Below are 16,408 nucleotides of genomic sequence, written 5' to 3'. Positions count from 1 at the left end.
CCATTTCTTCTCCCTGCCGACTTTCCAGCCAGGAGCAGCTGACTGTCACGTACAGGAAATTCTGTTCCCCTGCCATGCTATTACAAGGGAGGTGCTCCATTAGCACGCAGAGTATTTAAAAAAGGCAGTACAGACTCTCTATTGCTAAGGCAGGAGGTCCTCAGCTCTTCTGGCACCTCTGGAGCCTGCAAAATGGTACACCAGCATCACCTTCTCCCTCATCACGTTCCAAGTTGGACAGGGACGGACACAATGTTAATAGCAGGGATAGATAGCAGGATGACAAAGTGCACATTCCCTGCACTATCGCAGGCCCCAGGAGGGGAAAAGCAGAGGAGACGCTGGATAAGGAAAAGGGGCTATCAAGGCTGTGTTTGCCCTGCCCAGTATACACTGGCTGTCCCAGGCATTATATTTTTCTGGCTGCACAGACATGTTGCTATGGAACCACTACATGCCATTGCCACTTGGCCATTAGCAAATAAAATTGCAGTACTGGCAAGAACATTTTGCTGGATTTCTCTTAAAGGGATATCATGGATGGTGAGTGCTTGTCTAAGCTTGGAAACAAGAGCAGCATTGATTCCAGGACCCAGCCACACTGCACACAGAGAAGCAGAGCCCAGTGGCTCCAGTTTTACAAGGTGTATGGACATGTGAGGACCAGCCTCTGAGCTTTCTTTTGGCTGTTTCTCTCTTTCTTTTGTTTTTCTTCCCCCTTTCATGCTGGGGATGGAACCTAGGTCCTCATGCATTCTATGCAGGAACTCTATCACTTGAGCTACATCCCAGCCTCTGAGCTTCAATATTTTGCACATGGCTGGTGTTTTACCACTTGAGACATGCCTCCAATCTAGTCTTTTTTGGCTGGTTAAAGTCTGATTTATTTATTATGTATTTATTTACTTTTACCATAAATAGCTTTGGACTATGATCTTCAGATTTCAGGCTCCTGAGTACTAGGATTACAGGCATGAGCAACTAGTGCCTGGGTTTGTATAATAATTTGATGTCTTCTGACGGTGAACATCATAGCCAGGCACAATAATCTATGTGAGTTCAGGTAGTCCTTCTCAATCCACCTTTCATCCCTTTACCATTTCTTGCTTCACCCCTCCCTACCATTACATTCTTTACCCAAAGAATAGCATAGTGTAGGTAGAGTCTGGCATTACTCATTTTTCCTAGGGCTCTTAGTTGTCTCCTACTTTTAGTCTACTGAGGATGGTATCCTAAGCCTCCAGTATTGCTATGCAAGTGCTCTATCACTTGAGCTAAGCCACCAAACCTGCTGTTTTCATTTAGGTTTTTAGATAGGATCTCATTGCTACTTTTTTGCCTGGACATGATCTTCCTGCTGCCACCTCCCAAGTAGCTGGGTTAATTTCTTGATTCTCTATGTAGACAGAACTTTGGATTCCCTGGAGAGCAGATCTCCATGTCCCACATAATATTATGTCATACTCTAGGAAAAAAAACAAACCCAAGTTCATACTTTGCTATGATTGAATCAGCAACATCCACCCCTTGATGTTAAAGGTGTGCTTCTCAAGACTTGGTGCTATTGAGAGATGGGGAATCTTTCTTTCATAGGTGACACCTAGTAGGAAATTCGGAGACTGATGGTATAAGCCTTTGGAGGGACTTCTGGGTTCCCAACACCTTTCTGTCATCCTTGGCTTAAGAGCCACCATGAAATAAATAGCTGGGCCTATCATAGGTTCCCCTATAAAATGTTCTGCCTGGCCACAAGCCCAAGCAAAAAGGGCTGCTGACCAGGGACTGAAACTTCTGTAACCATCAGTCAAAATGAATCTTTTCTCTTCGTAAGTTATTTATCTCAAGTATTTTCTCATCATGATGGAAAGCAGACAATACACATGTAATGAATGTATATGGGGGCAGGAGAGATCACTATTCAAGTGATAAACAGATGATCCTTTTGGCACAAAGTAGATGCCAGAATATCCATAGGTGTATAAAGGGACCCATCAAGTTCTCTAATGACTTCAGTTAATCCAGAAGTGAAGCTCCCATTTGTTAACAAGGTAAGATGATACATGATCAAATAACAGCCTCAGGCTCTTCCAACCACCTTTAGACCAATCCTTAGGTGAGCCAAAAAAATTTGCCAAGTGTCCCTTGCTCACCAACCTAATTGTGCAAGATTCTGAGCCAGATTGAGCATAGAACTCCATCAAACAACTACAGGATAATCTACCTTTCCAGATTCTGATGGAGAATCATGTTCTTATGCTTATCTCCATCTGATCAATCATATCACTGTACTCTTTATAAAACCCAAAACATTTTTCTTTGTCTTCTCTCTCTCTCCCTCTCTCCGCCCCCTCTCTCTCCCCCTCCCTCCCTCTCTTTCTCTCTCTTGCTCTCTCTGCCAGTTACTGGGGTTTGAACTCAGGGCCTCACATTTACTCAACTCGTTTACTCAGCTGGTGCTCTACCACTCGAACACCCAGGTTTTTGCTGGTTATTATGCAAATGAAGTTCTCTCCACTTTTTCTGGCCTAAAACTTCCTTTTCTTAGTGAAGCAATGTTTTATCTGAAAGTCTTGATAATTGCAGCCCACAGTTGTACTGCGTCACAAGAACCTGGTTAGCCATTACTCCCTGCAGGTGGTGGACATCCCTGGCTGGGCGTGCAGACCTGCAGCTGGTGAGCACACACCTGCAGGTGTACCATGGCTTCTAGCTGCAAACCAGCTGCACCACCCATCATCAGCACATCACCACGTGGGACTGAAATGTAGTGGTTTGGAAAGGGAACAGAGGAAGTTCTTTTCCCTCAGCTGGGAATATAGAGAGAGATATATCAGATACATTCAGATCCCTTAGGATCTAAATTCCCTTCCTTGCAGGGTCGATACATGCCTATCTGTCTGCTAACCCCTCATCCTAGTTTCTAAATATGATTGCAAGGAGTCAAACAGTCAAACAGCATCACTCCTAACATTTGTCTGAGGGGAATGAAGCATAACCATTAGATTCGTAGTACTCAAATCAAGTTAAATTAACTATGTGAATGGAAGCCCTTGGAGAGTAGCTATGGAGTCAAAACTTAGTTTTGTGCAGGATGAAAATCATGTAGCCCAGTGCCAAATATCCCTCTTATAGTCCTGTTCATGACTCCACAGAGAAGGGACTTGATGTCTTCTGGACCTCAGCTGCCTCATCTGCATAGGGCATTTGCCTGACAAGCCTGAAGATCCTGTTTACTTTTCATATACAATTATTCTCAATACAGCCATGTGAACAAACCAGATGGTTTTTCCTTTTGCACGGCCACATCTCTGTACACTAACCACTGGAGGAAAGAATCCTCTCTCATCTTCTCTGCAAGCCAGACAAGAATGAGGCATGAGCAACAATGGTGAGAACTCCTATGACGCAAAATGTGGGAACTGCACAAAGAAATGCTGGGAAAACTGGGCATGGTGGTGCAGGCCTGTAATTCCAGCATTTTGGGAGGCAGAGAAAGGAGGATTTTTGAGTTTGAGACCATTCTGGCCTACCTCATGAGACCTTGTCTCAATACACAAAAAGACAAAACCAAGTAACTAAAGAAACAACAGAAGAACCTATGAGGAAAGCCATCCTCTCAAGGGCTTCAAATGATAAGAGCTATCAAATAGGAAAACCTCATGAGAAAGGTTTCTGGAGCCTGCATATTACCATATAATACATATATATATATATATATATATCTGTACACACATTACACACACACACACACCCCACACACACATACACACAAACAAACATACCCCCCCCTGCCCCCCGGTCCTAGGGTTTGAACTCAGGCCTGGATGCTTCAGCCTCATTGTACTCAAGGTTAGAGCGCTACCACTTGAGCCATAGCACTACTTTTGGCTTTTTCTGAGTAGTTTATTGGTGATAAGAGTCTCATGAACTTTTCCACCAGCGCTGACTTTGGACCACAATCCTCAGATCTCAGACTCCTTAGTAGCTAGGATTACAGGTATGAGCCAATGGTGGGTACCTGACTCAGATTATTGTGTTTTCTTGGAGTCTCACAACACTGGGTAAAAAAAAAATTTAGAATGGGATGGTACTGGAGCTTGAACTCAGGACCACTGATGCTCTATCACTTGAGCCATAACCCAGCTCTGTTTTTGGCTTATTGTTTTCTGAGACAGGATCTCACTTTCATCAAGGTATGAGCCTGGACCAAGATCCACTGACTTTAGGCTTTCCATCCTTGCTTGCATGCCTCATCAAGGTATGAGCCTGGACCAAGATCCACTGACTTTAGGCTTTCCGTCCTTGCTTGCATGCCAGGCCCATGCCTCACACTGAGGAGCTTCCCTCTGGAGATGAGAGTCTCGAAGACTTTTCCACCCAAGGCTGACCTGGAACCATTGTGATTCTCCTCATCACAGTCTCTCACATAGCACAGAATGACAGGTGTGCATCACCATACCCAGCTATGGATTGAGAAGGGCTTTCACATGTATGCCCAGAGCTGGCCTTGAATTGTGATCCTCCTGATCTCAGGCTCCTGAGTAGCTAGGATTACAGGCATGAAACCCCACGACCAGTTGGATAACATTTTGATGTATCACTCACCCTCTGAACACAGCAGGTTTGTGTCTTGTCACTGAGAAAATTTTGGTCTAATTTCTTTGGAAAACTGAAAAAGAGAAAAGAAAGGAAAAAAAATTAAGAAGACAATATAAAGTCCATTTGTTGAGTCAGCACAGGTAAGCAGGCCTAGCAATTGTAGGGAATTTCAGCACCTACTTTGGCACTTACTAGATTCATGATACACATTTGATTAACAATGGATGGTTAACAATGTTGATTGTTGATGGTTAACAATGATGATTAACAATGTTTGGTTAACTACATGAATTTAAACACAAAGCTTTAAATAATCAATATGTAAAAAAATAATCAGAACCATGGATAATTTTGTGATGAGCTGGATGATTCTTCTGACAAGGAGCATATATTATGGTACATAGTTTTTAAAATATGGATCTTTTAAAATATCCTGTCCAAAGACACACGCTGTGGCTCATACCTGCAATCCTAGCTACTCAGAAGAATGAGAATATTAGATATTAGTTCAAAGCCAACCCAAGCACAAAGATTCAAGAAATTCCAATTACCCAGGAAAATGCTGGTCTGGAGGCATCACATTGCTAGCTAAGCAAACCCAGCAAGTGTGAGATCCTAAGTTCGAGCATTGGTATAGACAAAAATAAATAAATAAGCAAAATGTCCTGTACAGCATGCCCTCCATGGGGCTGATGAAAGATACCTCAATAAATATTCACAAGACTCCATTTATCATACTTGGTCTTTCTCAAACAATGGCATACCCTCAAGTCTATTACCCACAGCCATCTGTGATTAGGTTGATAGGGAAACATGGATTTGGCTGAGAGGTGCTAGAGGCCATCTATCAAGCCAACTGAGCAATCCCTTGAGGAAGCTATGGTGTTTGACGCCTGCCAAACCAGGATGGGAATTGATATGGTGTGAGAGTTGGACAGAGAAAGTCTGGAAGCAGATAAGGGAGAGACAGTAAAAGACTTTGATCTACACCACAGAAGCAATTCAGTTCAAGATGCAACTTTTAAAAATGTCTGCAGACTAGTCCTTACAGAACTGGGAGGGGACTGTGAAACAAAGTTCTTGGAATTGCTGAGGTCCCCTTGGCAAGGTTCACATGCTCTCAGAGCCTCTGGGACTCATTCTCAAAGCTGGCAGAGATCTGCTGCTTTCCTGCCCCTTGCCTAAGAGCAGGATGGCCTGGGCACTGGGGCCAGGAGGAGAGTTTCCTTGTTGACACGTCCACTAGCTGGCTGAATGCCGCATACTAGACTCTGTCTCAGAATCTGAAAGGTACCTCTTAAAGTCTCAGAGAAAACTCAACACAGGTTCAGGTGACACCCATTATCTTGTCAAACTGTCCTAGAATTGGGGAGGCCTCTTAACATGTTGTGACTACAAAAAAAATGACCTGGTCTAATTGAAAAGGTGGCTAGAAACAACACCAGCAGTGAAAGATGGTACATTTTTTTTAAAGCAACCTTATATAGTACACACTCAGACACATTGACACACAGACTTGTTTGTTATTCTAATGACAGATAAGATGTCTACAGGAAAAATGATAAAGACCAGGAAACATGGAGTTGAAAGTCAGATACCAGTCTGCCTCTTGGCTCTGTCACCTCCTAGCCATGCCCTTCCAGCCATGGGAACGCTCTGAGCTCTTTCCTCATTTGCATAATGGCAATAATAATACCTGCTGCCTATATCTTCTCAAGTTCTCACTGTACTGTTTGGCAGGTGGAAGAGACTTAATAAAAAGAAATGCCTCTATTACCATTTGACCCAATGTATTTGCATATCTGTAACAATAGAAGAAAGATGCGAGGAGAGATTTATATAATTTGATAATTCACCTGGATGTGAGGACCTGCACTCTCATCGCTTTACCCCCATTCCATCCCCATATTAGATGAGACAAATAGCAACAGAACAAAACCGGTTAATATAGAACAATTAGATAATATGGATGCAAAAATTCCCAGTCACAGGAGTCAGCTTATGTCTTGTTTTCCACATTTTCATATATATGGCTTCTGGCTCTCTCCTACACCCAACGATAGACAGTATATTAAACACATGCTTACAGAAATGAACTTATACATATGTAAACAATGCATTTATAACACACTAGCAAAGAAGTCATATTATTTTACTGCCTGATATTTTTTATGATTTATTAGAACATCTTTGAACATTAATAAATGTATCCGCATCATAATTTTTAAGCACTGTCAGAGTATTGCATTGGAAGAATAAACCAATAAATATTTATTTGTTGAATTTACAGAATCTTCCAAAGTATCCATATTTATGAGCAACGGCTACACATTGTGGTAGCATGTGTGTTCTTTCTCGTCTACATTTTCTTCAAGATGGAAAAAGGCAGATTGCATAAATATAATAAGCCTTAACAACAAAAAAATTGTTTGGGTATGAGTGGGTGTAGGCTTAGAAGAATACAAACGAACATATATACCAGGGAATAAAATCACATCTACTATGTTGGAAGGGGACAAAATTTTAAAGATTAGAAATCACAATAGCTAGGGATGCCTATTTCAAAGGAAGAAATTGTAAGTCTGAAGTTAAACAGGTATCCTTGTGTTCAGTCCTATCATGGCAGAATTAATGATATGCAGAGAGACACACTGAATATTACAGAGTCCCAAGAAGCCCTAGAAATTAAGTTGCATTATTTGAGGTTGGAATCCTAAGAATATCAAGACCACCAAGAAGGTATGAAAAGGGGGAATGTTTGTGCAATGTCTAGTCTTCTTCTCAGGGAGAATGATAGGTTTGGGTTGTATGAGTCATATGACATGTCTTCCTTCCATCGAAAAAAATTGCGATCACACTTCTAACAATGATTGGAAAGATGCCGCTTCAGAGTAAGCTGGGCAAGTCTGTCTAGATCCATAATCATCAAAACAGGCTGTGGAGATCATTTTTCCTCTAGCTCAACTTTTCAGAGTTGAAACTTTTCAGAGTTGCCAGCAGGCAAGAGGCGGAAGGCTAGCAGGGAACAGCAGGGAAAGACAGGACACATTGAGGTAGCAGAGAAATGCCAAACAAGAAACCTATTAAGAATTCTGGAGAGGGCTGGGAAGGTGGCTCAGTGGTAGAGCGCTTGCCTTGCATGCCTGAGGCCCTGGGTTCCATTCTTCAACACCACATTAGCAAAAAGAAAGAAGCAGGAAATGGCGCTGTGGCTCAAGTGTTAGAGCGCTAGCCTTGAGCTGAAGAGCTGAGGGACAGCACCGAGGCCCAGAGTTCAGGCCCCACGACCGGACCCCCCCCCCCGCAAAAAAAATCCTGGAGAGACACAGGTGGAGAAACCAAGTAGAGACCAGAGCTGGATTTGTGAAAACCTAAAGAAATGGCAAAGCCTTGGAATGCTCCCTTCAGCCACCTTCTCCTAAATATTCTATTCCTGCTCCAGCTGATGAGACTTTTAGAGGGCACAATTTCTGGTGGGGGACATCTCAGTGGAGATGTTCTACTGTTCTATTTTGATCATGTATAAAAGAATCAACACTTGAAGATAACCACAGACCTTAAATTTATTATGAACCGAGCTACATTTTACAAACATCTTTTTGGATACTACAATTTAGGTGCTGGTGAGATGTGTATAGTGCTAACCAGAAACTTGTGTTGTCTGATTCTCTGTTAGACACTGATTTCCCCACAAGCAAGCAGCAGATGTTCAGGATGAGTGGTATATCGTGTAGTTCCCCTTTCAGGCATTCAAAGTTAAATTACACGCATCCTTAAATTTGCCTTCAAAGGGCCCTTTGTCTCTTTTGAAGGTATACACAAGATGATTCATCACACATCCTCTCCAGCAGACAAGGTTCATATGCTAACATCTGCATCCAGCTATATGTCTCTGCTAGTATGACTTAGCAAGGGAAACTGGTTGATAATACATTTCCATTGTCACAGTAGGCTTTGAGGCTATAGTTGGCCTTTAAAGGCTCATGTACTAGAGACTTAGACACCAAGGTGGTGCTCTTGGAAGTGGTACAACTTGTAAAAGGTGGGGTCTAGAATTGGAGGTGTGGCTCCGTTGGGAGAGCACCTGACTAGTAAGCATCAGCCTCTGAGTTCAAGCCAAAAGAAAAGTACACAAATGGTAGGGTTTAGTGTGAAGTCCTTGAGGGCATGGTGGGACCTCACCCCCTCCTTCTTTGATCCCAGATCATGGAGTGAGCAGTTCCGCTTTGCCATCGGCTACTTGGCCCCAGACTCAGAAAGAAATGGGGCTGAGTGATCATAGGATAGGGTTGGAACCTCCCAAACTGTGAGTCAGAATGACCCTTTTCTCTTTATGAGTTCATTCTCTCAGGTATTCCAGTGATGGAAATCTAACATACCATTGTATTAGATCATCCTGAGAAAGCATCCTTTAATATTAGCTACTCCCTTTAACAGAGTGGGTGATTTCTGGTGACCATTTTTTTTAACCTGTCATTTCTAATTCTAATAAAAGCTCTGGAAAACAGGTTCTCTTAGCCCCACAGATACAGAGATGAGGAAAACAAGGCTTAATAAAAGGAATCAGCCCTGGTTATATAACCAGTAAGCGACAAAGCTAAAACTGTCAAGGTTTCCTGGCCAAAGAAAGGAGTTTTGTAGCAACACACATATGGATGTTTATATCCAAGTCTCTATACTTTAATATTCAATAACACACACACACACACACACACACACACACACACACACACACACAAATGTAAGGGCTTGCTTTCACTAAATAGTCCCTTCTTTTGCAGGTAATTTTTTTTTGGGGGGTAGATGCTAGAAAAAAAGTTAGCCACGGTAGCTAAGGAAGAGTTGTGTGTTAGCTGCCCAGTGGATGCCAGGCAAGCACTCTCAGGCAGAACAGTGGACCTAAAGTGCTGACAGTTGCAGCGACACAAAATGTATCCTTGGCAAGTCATTCTAACAATTACTTTGCCTCATTCTGATTATGAACCACAAGCATGCAATCAACAGCAGAGAGACGATCTGAAATGATCTCCATCAGCATTTTACTTTAGTTATCAAAGCGTGGCGGATTGAACACTCTCCTCTGACCTAAACGCAATGCTAACATCTCAGAACAAAAGACGGAGCCAGAATGATAATGGAACATGCACACTGGCCTTGTGGAGGCCACAGATTATATAACGCTAGATTTTATGTCATGTAATTTCACTTTTTCCCTCAGACCAAATATTATCTGTGTTTCACAGTCCACCAAGAGCTGCACAGTTCAATTCAATGAAAAAAAATCAAGGTGAGATTTAAGTCAGTCTACTGACTTAAAGTAGAAAGTCTTCAGACTTTCTATTACAGGATCTACAGATCTCTATGAGGAGTACCCTTCATATTCCATGGTACACTTTTCTGGGTTCTCAGCTCTCCCTGAATTGAGACCCAGTTATGATAGCATATGTTTTATATCACTTATCTGTACAGTCCTAAATCCTAGCTCAGTCACTGCCATCTCTACACACAGAAAAGAATGGTTTCCCTGGGACCATAAGTAGGAAGGCTTGCTTACTGAAGCCATGAATGACCTCAAGTTGGCGAAGTCCCTGGCATTTTGCAGGACATTATCTGAATTCCAAAACTTGTAGATGACTATAAACTCCAAGACTTATAGATGACTATAAATACATACAGTAAAATTTAGTAGAGAGCTATTCTTGGGAAATGCAAATATATAAAACAAAAGGAATATTGCAGCTAGGTGCTAGTAGCTCATACCTATAATCCTAGCTACTCTGGAGGTTGAGATCTGAGGACTGCCGTTCAAATATAATCAGGGCAGGAACAGCTGTGAGACTCATGTCTCCAATTAAACACCCATAAGCTGACGTGTGTGTGTGCAGTGTGCATGCACACATGTGCGTGCACATACATGTACACACACAGATAACCCACAAATAACCCACAAAGGAATAGTATGCTACTACTGACTGAGGAAAACATTTTTAAAAAGGTCTTCCCCAGAGTTCTACTTTCAATATTTCAATTCAAAATTTAAGACAGATACATTACTTAGTGAGTGATAGTTAAAACCACTTTAGGTTGTAGAACTAGAAGTCAAATCCAAAAGAGAAATACTAATTACTATATTCTAAGGAGAAAAATGACTTTGACTTTGACTTCCCTTACAAATATGGGGAAAGAACTACAAAGTTCCCAGTACATGCACATTGGTTGACAGTAGACATGGCAGTCAAGGCCCATCAACACATTCAGCTGGGCAGTTAAGATTCCTTAAGACTCTTATCTCCAATTAAACACCAAAAAGCCAAAAGTGTATCTGTGGTTCAAGTGGTAGCGTGCTAGCCTTGAGCAAAACCAAACAAAAGCTCAGGGACAGTACCCAGGACACAAGTTCAAGCCCCAGGACTGGCACATGCACAAAAAGACCATCCCATAATCATGTAGGAGAATATCCCTGATAGTTGTCAGTCTGGTATTAAAAGCTCCTATCCTGTCCTCTTCCTCTTTTTCCTCTTGTTGTTAAGATCCTTCCTTCCTTCTTTCTCTCCTTCCTCTCTCCATCCCTCCCTCATCCCCTGGGTGCATGTGTACGCCCGTGTGTGTGTGTGTGTGTGTGTGTGTGTGTGTGTGTGTGTGTAGAATTTCCAGGGATCTGAAAGGTTATTTATTATCTATAACTTTTTAAAGTCAGTGTTTAATACTATGCTGTATAAACTTTCCAAAGATAGTACCTCTGCACTTTAACAATTCTTCCAGCAGCTAACCTAAGTTTATTGAATGGTTTATTGTATCTTTATAGTCAAGAGGTTAAAGGAAAGGTGTAACAAAATTGGTAAACCAACAGCACCTCAGAACTGAACAATCAATGGTGACTGCTTTAGCAAAGCTTCCTCTATCTCTGAGGACAGGCAGAGAATTAGGGGGCTATTTTGGAGCGCAAGGCAGCAAGCTGTCTTGGCTCTACAGTGTAGGGGTGGTACCTCTACTACAATGCCTCTTACTGTAGTTAACCATCAGAGCTACTCACAGAAGTTTAGAATGAATAGGAATATGTATTAGATGACAAGAGGAAGAAGAGAGGGGAGGAGGAAAAAGCAGACACACGAGACTACTTTGCCCTCTAAGACAGAAGTCAGGGAAAGGATGGACTGAGTGGCTGTGACTTGAAAGGATTCCAGCTGTGTTAGGAAATGCTGGGTCACATCTGGCTGCAGGACTGATTAGGATGCCAAAGTTGTTTCCCCACTCGATTAACGGAGGCTTTGGGACCACAGCGCTGGACATAAAGCTGTAGTTCAGTAAATACTTAAGAGCAGTATATCTCATAGCCTTGAGCTACAAACACTCAGAGAAAGTGTCCAGGCCCAGAGATCAAGTCCCAGGACTAGAAAAGCAAAAGTTTCTTTTAAATATCTAGGACAGGCAGGCAAGAGTTGGTAATCTTTCCTATAATGAGCCAGACATCAATTGTTTTAGGCTTTGTATACAATGTGCCATAGTAATGAAAAAAACAATTGTCTACAAGTGGGCAGGGTAGTGTGTTAATAAAACTTTATTCACAAAAAGAGGTTAAGGTAAAGTTTGGCCAATGGACTAGAATTTGTCAACTCCTGTTGATGATTTCAAGATATCATTATATGTGGAAATGATAAGATCGACAAACTTTAGCTTCCTCCTTTCCCAAGGAGGCATTATAGTTTTTGACAGTAAAAGGTTAGTTGGCAGGTTGGGGATGCAAGTCAGTGGTGGAATGCCTGCATAGTGTACACAAGACCCTGATCCTCAGTATTGACCACAAAACAAACCCTAGATTAGAAAATAATAGGATATAGTATCCCAAAGCTTCAATGGCTTCACTGTGCAGTATCTACTGTAAACTTCCTCCACAATAAACAGACAAGGGCGGATCTTAGAATGGAGCTGTAGTTTCCCAAGTGGTAAATTAGCGTGCTTTCATCTCTGCCTTATATTTATGCAAAGGGAATATAGACTGTCCCTCAGAAGCCCAGGTGAAAGTTCAATCATAACCAAGAGTAGCGTACTCTCTAGGCAATCAGCAAGGCTCACATGCAACAACAAAAAATGATTTTAGAAGGAGGCACAGGATTTGAATCTTCATTTCTCCAAAAGAGATACATGCATGGCCAATAAGCAGGTAAAAAGAGACTTATCATCACTAATGATTGGGAAAGTAACAACCCAAAGTACCATTTCACGCTTGTTAGGATGGTTTCGTACAAACAAACATCTCACCCAAATAAAAGTCCAGCAAACATCACTGGTGTGGAGAAATCAGAACTTGTTTATACCACTGGTCAGAATTAAAAAAAATGTGAAACTACTATGGAAAAAATCCCATGACAGTTTCTCAAAATTTTTTTTTAAAACTTACTGAATGGCACAGTGATTTCATATCGGGGTATGTACTCAAAAGAACTGAGAGCAGAGACTTGGGACATGTGAATGCCACGTTCATAACACCATTGCTTACAATAACCAAAAGGGAGGAATAGTCAAGGGTCTGTCAACAGGTAAATGGACAAATGAAATGTGACATAAATATGCAGTGAACTATTAATCAGCCTTGAAGAGGAAAGAAATTTGAACACACCTACAACAGGGTGACCCTTGAGGATATTCTGCTGAATGAAATAAGCCAAGCACAAAAGGATAAATACTGTATGATTTCATTTACCTGAAATATACAAAGATAGTCAAATTCATAGAATTAGAGAATGGAATGCTAGCTGCTAAGGGTCAAGGAAATGGACAGCACCCTGTAGTGGATTTGGAGTTTCAGTTCAGGAAGATGGAAAAAAGCCTGGAGTTGGGTGATGGTGATAGCAGACTCAATATAATGTAAAGGTATTTCATGCCACTCAACTGTACAGATGTAGAAGTAAGAACAATAATATTATGACCACAAGAAAGAGGAAGAGAATGAGGACAAGGATCATGGTGACCACTTTGCCCTATAAGGAAGATTTCAGGAAATCTGTTTGAACCAGCCTATCTGAGGGATCAAATCAGTTATTCCTGAGAAGGATGGGTCATGGGAGACAGCTGAGGAATTGCAAGGATTGCTTAAACATGGCAGGAAATCAGCTAAAAAATGGAGCGGTTCCACATCAAGAAATCCTTTGGACAATTAAAAAAAATGAGGCCTCCTCAAGGTACAGTGAATTTAACACATAAGGTATATCATGTGGCTCAAAGGACTGCAATGCTCTTCTCTAAGTCTTACAATCTCAGAGAGTTAATTTGCCAGCGGATCAAGGACAAGGTCAAGGGTAGGAAAAGAAGTTGGGAAAAGTTCCCATGCCTGATGGAGGGACACACAAATGACCAAATAAAAACAAAAGAAATCGCCATGTGGAGGCAAAGTAAACCTATCTGTCGGAATTATAGTGAAAACTCACAATCCCGTTATGGAAGAAAGTAATTTCTTCCTCTTTGTAACCCTCCTTGATCGGGCATGTATATGACTGCTTTGAGTGGACTTCAGTTGAAATATAAGCTTCTCGGAGTCTAATTCCGTCTAACACTTAATACCATACACCATGCCCCAGAGGTGACCTTACTGTCCTTATTTGCATATTCCCAGGCATCACATTTGCAAAATCAACGGATCCAAGGCTGCATTACCTATTACAAGCAGAAGGATACAGGCTCACAGTTTCTCAGTGGAGGCAGAAGAACATCAACCCTTCCCATGTTCTTGGTCTGAATAGAAAGGAGCCTGTAACCCAGCCCTCACAAAGGAAGAGCAATGTCCTATGGCTACTTACATACAGTACTGAGAATTCCCCTCTGGTGACAACTCATTTTTCTATGGTACCTGAACTAGATGGAAGACTGAGCAATCATTTGGCAATTTTAGATTATGCATTTCCAATTCAGTTGTCTAGCACGGTCATCGTATATAAATTACCTAGTGCGCTCTAGCTATGAGAGTTTTAATGACTAGTCTGGAAAATGCTGTGTTGACTTAGGGGCACATATCTCTATTGTGCATATATTTGATCCTTTTTGTCAGAGAATTCAAAGTATGGAAGAAAACTGTATGAAAAGATTTCTGAGAGGAAAAAAAACATCAAGGGAATGGTATATATCATATTTCTAGATAGCTACAGTCAGATGATAAAGTTTGGATCTCAAATGTCTACATATTAAAAGGTGGAGTGTGGTGGAAGGTCGTTAGGTCATAATCCAAGGGGATTATGGGATCTAGGTCTGCTCCTTGCTCTCTTCCTGTGCTTTCTCCCTTACTCTAGGCCCAAAGCAATGGGGCCCCAACTAGGGGTTGGAATTTCCTAAACTATGAGCTAAAATAAATCTTTTCTCTCTATAAGCAGATGATCTCAGGCATGTTCTTAGAGTGATGGAAATATGACTAATAACATAGGAGGGAAATGCACAGTAACAGTCATTACTGATTAGTACCATTTGTGTGAACTGGATTAAGCTCAGTGAAATTCATGACTGACTGACAGGGCTGACTTCTGTCCAGTCTGCTGGGTGAGCTGAACTCAGCCACTGGGATCGACTAAGCAACTGAGGAGGATCCATATTAGGAGGGCTCTGTTGGGCTTACTACCCCCACTGACCAAGTGTCCACCAAAGGGAAGGATAGCTGGCCATGGTGGCATGTGCCTGTAATTCCAGCCACTCAGGAGATGGGGGGGGGGGAGGAAATCTTGGTTCAGGACCAGCTCTGGACAAAAGCAAAAGACCCTCTGTGGAAAACAAACAAGAAGCAAAAGGATTCAAGAATGTGACAAAATGTTTGGCTAGCAAGCACAAGGCCCTACATTCAATCCCTAGTACTGCCAGAAAGGTAAAGGATAGAACTAAGAGCTGGTGAGCATCAAGTTTCTGCACATCCCAGGTTTCAAACACCATTCCTCAATAACAGAAGTAGATGATCCCAAGACTAAGGCAGGGAGTTTCCAAGATAAATATGGAGCTTCTTATAGTGCTGATGTGCTTGAAGGTAAGAGTACACCGAATAAACATCCCGGGGCACTGGGGATACATGAGTGGAACATCGAATGCAATACCTTCAATATTCGTAAACAACAACAACAACAAAACTGCTAACAGCCTGAACTAGAACAACTGAATCAACTCAATAACAGCACTAAAATATAACGCAAATATAAAATAAAGGCCCACAAGTTCACCCTGATATACCCTGATGAATACGCAAACACCCTATGCAGAAGAATTCCAAATAATTCGTGAAGATGCTCTGGCTTCCAGGAGGTGGAGCATGATCTGCTCACAGGGGCCTATATGGGTCGAGTAGGTGTGAAAAGAGTAGTTTTAAATCTGAAAAATCTGACCAGCCCTCCCCAAGCCATGTGATGAGCTCAACAGCAAGCAATGTTGATAAATTGCATTGGTATCATGGACCCTGTATAGGTATGATGCAATAGAAATTATAATTTACCGATGTGAGATGATGAAGACATCTTATGGACTGTTCCCAGTTTGTGTTTTTCTTATTATAAGGCAAATATTGGCCAGCAGCTGGTAGTTCATGTCTGTAATCCTAGCTACTCAGGAGGCTAAGATTTGAGGCACATGATTCAAAGCCAGCCTGGGCAGAAAGTCTGTGAGAATCTTATCTCCAATAAGCCAACAAAAAACTAGAAAGGGATATGTGACTCAAGTGGTTGAGCATTAGCATTTTGTAAAAAGAGCAAACAAGAATGCTAGACATTGAATTCAAGCCTCAGTACCATCACACACATACACATACAGACACACACACACACACACACACACACACACACACACA

General features: G+C 41.8%; 1 protein-coding gene across 1 annotated transcript in view; it reads right to left on the bottom strand.

Annotated features, from left to right (window-relative positions):
- Atxn1 (ataxin 1) overlaps positions 1 to 16,408 on the bottom strand; it is a 402,543-nt gene that overhangs the window by 175,808 nt on the left and 210,327 nt on the right. The window contains exons 6-7 of the mRNA XM_013030467.1: positions 15,213 to 15,341; positions 4,606 to 4,669 (exon numbers count right to left, since the gene is read on the bottom strand). The gene's annotated coding sequence lies outside the window, so the exon portion shown is untranslated. The remainder of the gene's footprint in view (positions 1 to 4,605; positions 4,670 to 15,212; positions 15,342 to 16,408) is intronic.

This window comes from Dipodomys ordii, unplaced genomic scaffold, assembly GCF_000151885.1.
Source record: "Dipodomys ordii isolate 6190 unplaced genomic scaffold, Dord_2.0 Scaffold130, whole genome shotgun sequence".
NCBI lineage: Eukaryota > Metazoa > Chordata > Mammalia > Rodentia > Heteromyidae > Dipodomys > Dipodomys ordii.
The sequence above is the reverse complement of the archived record's forward strand: the minus strand, read 5'-3'. Positions and strand labels throughout refer to the sequence as shown.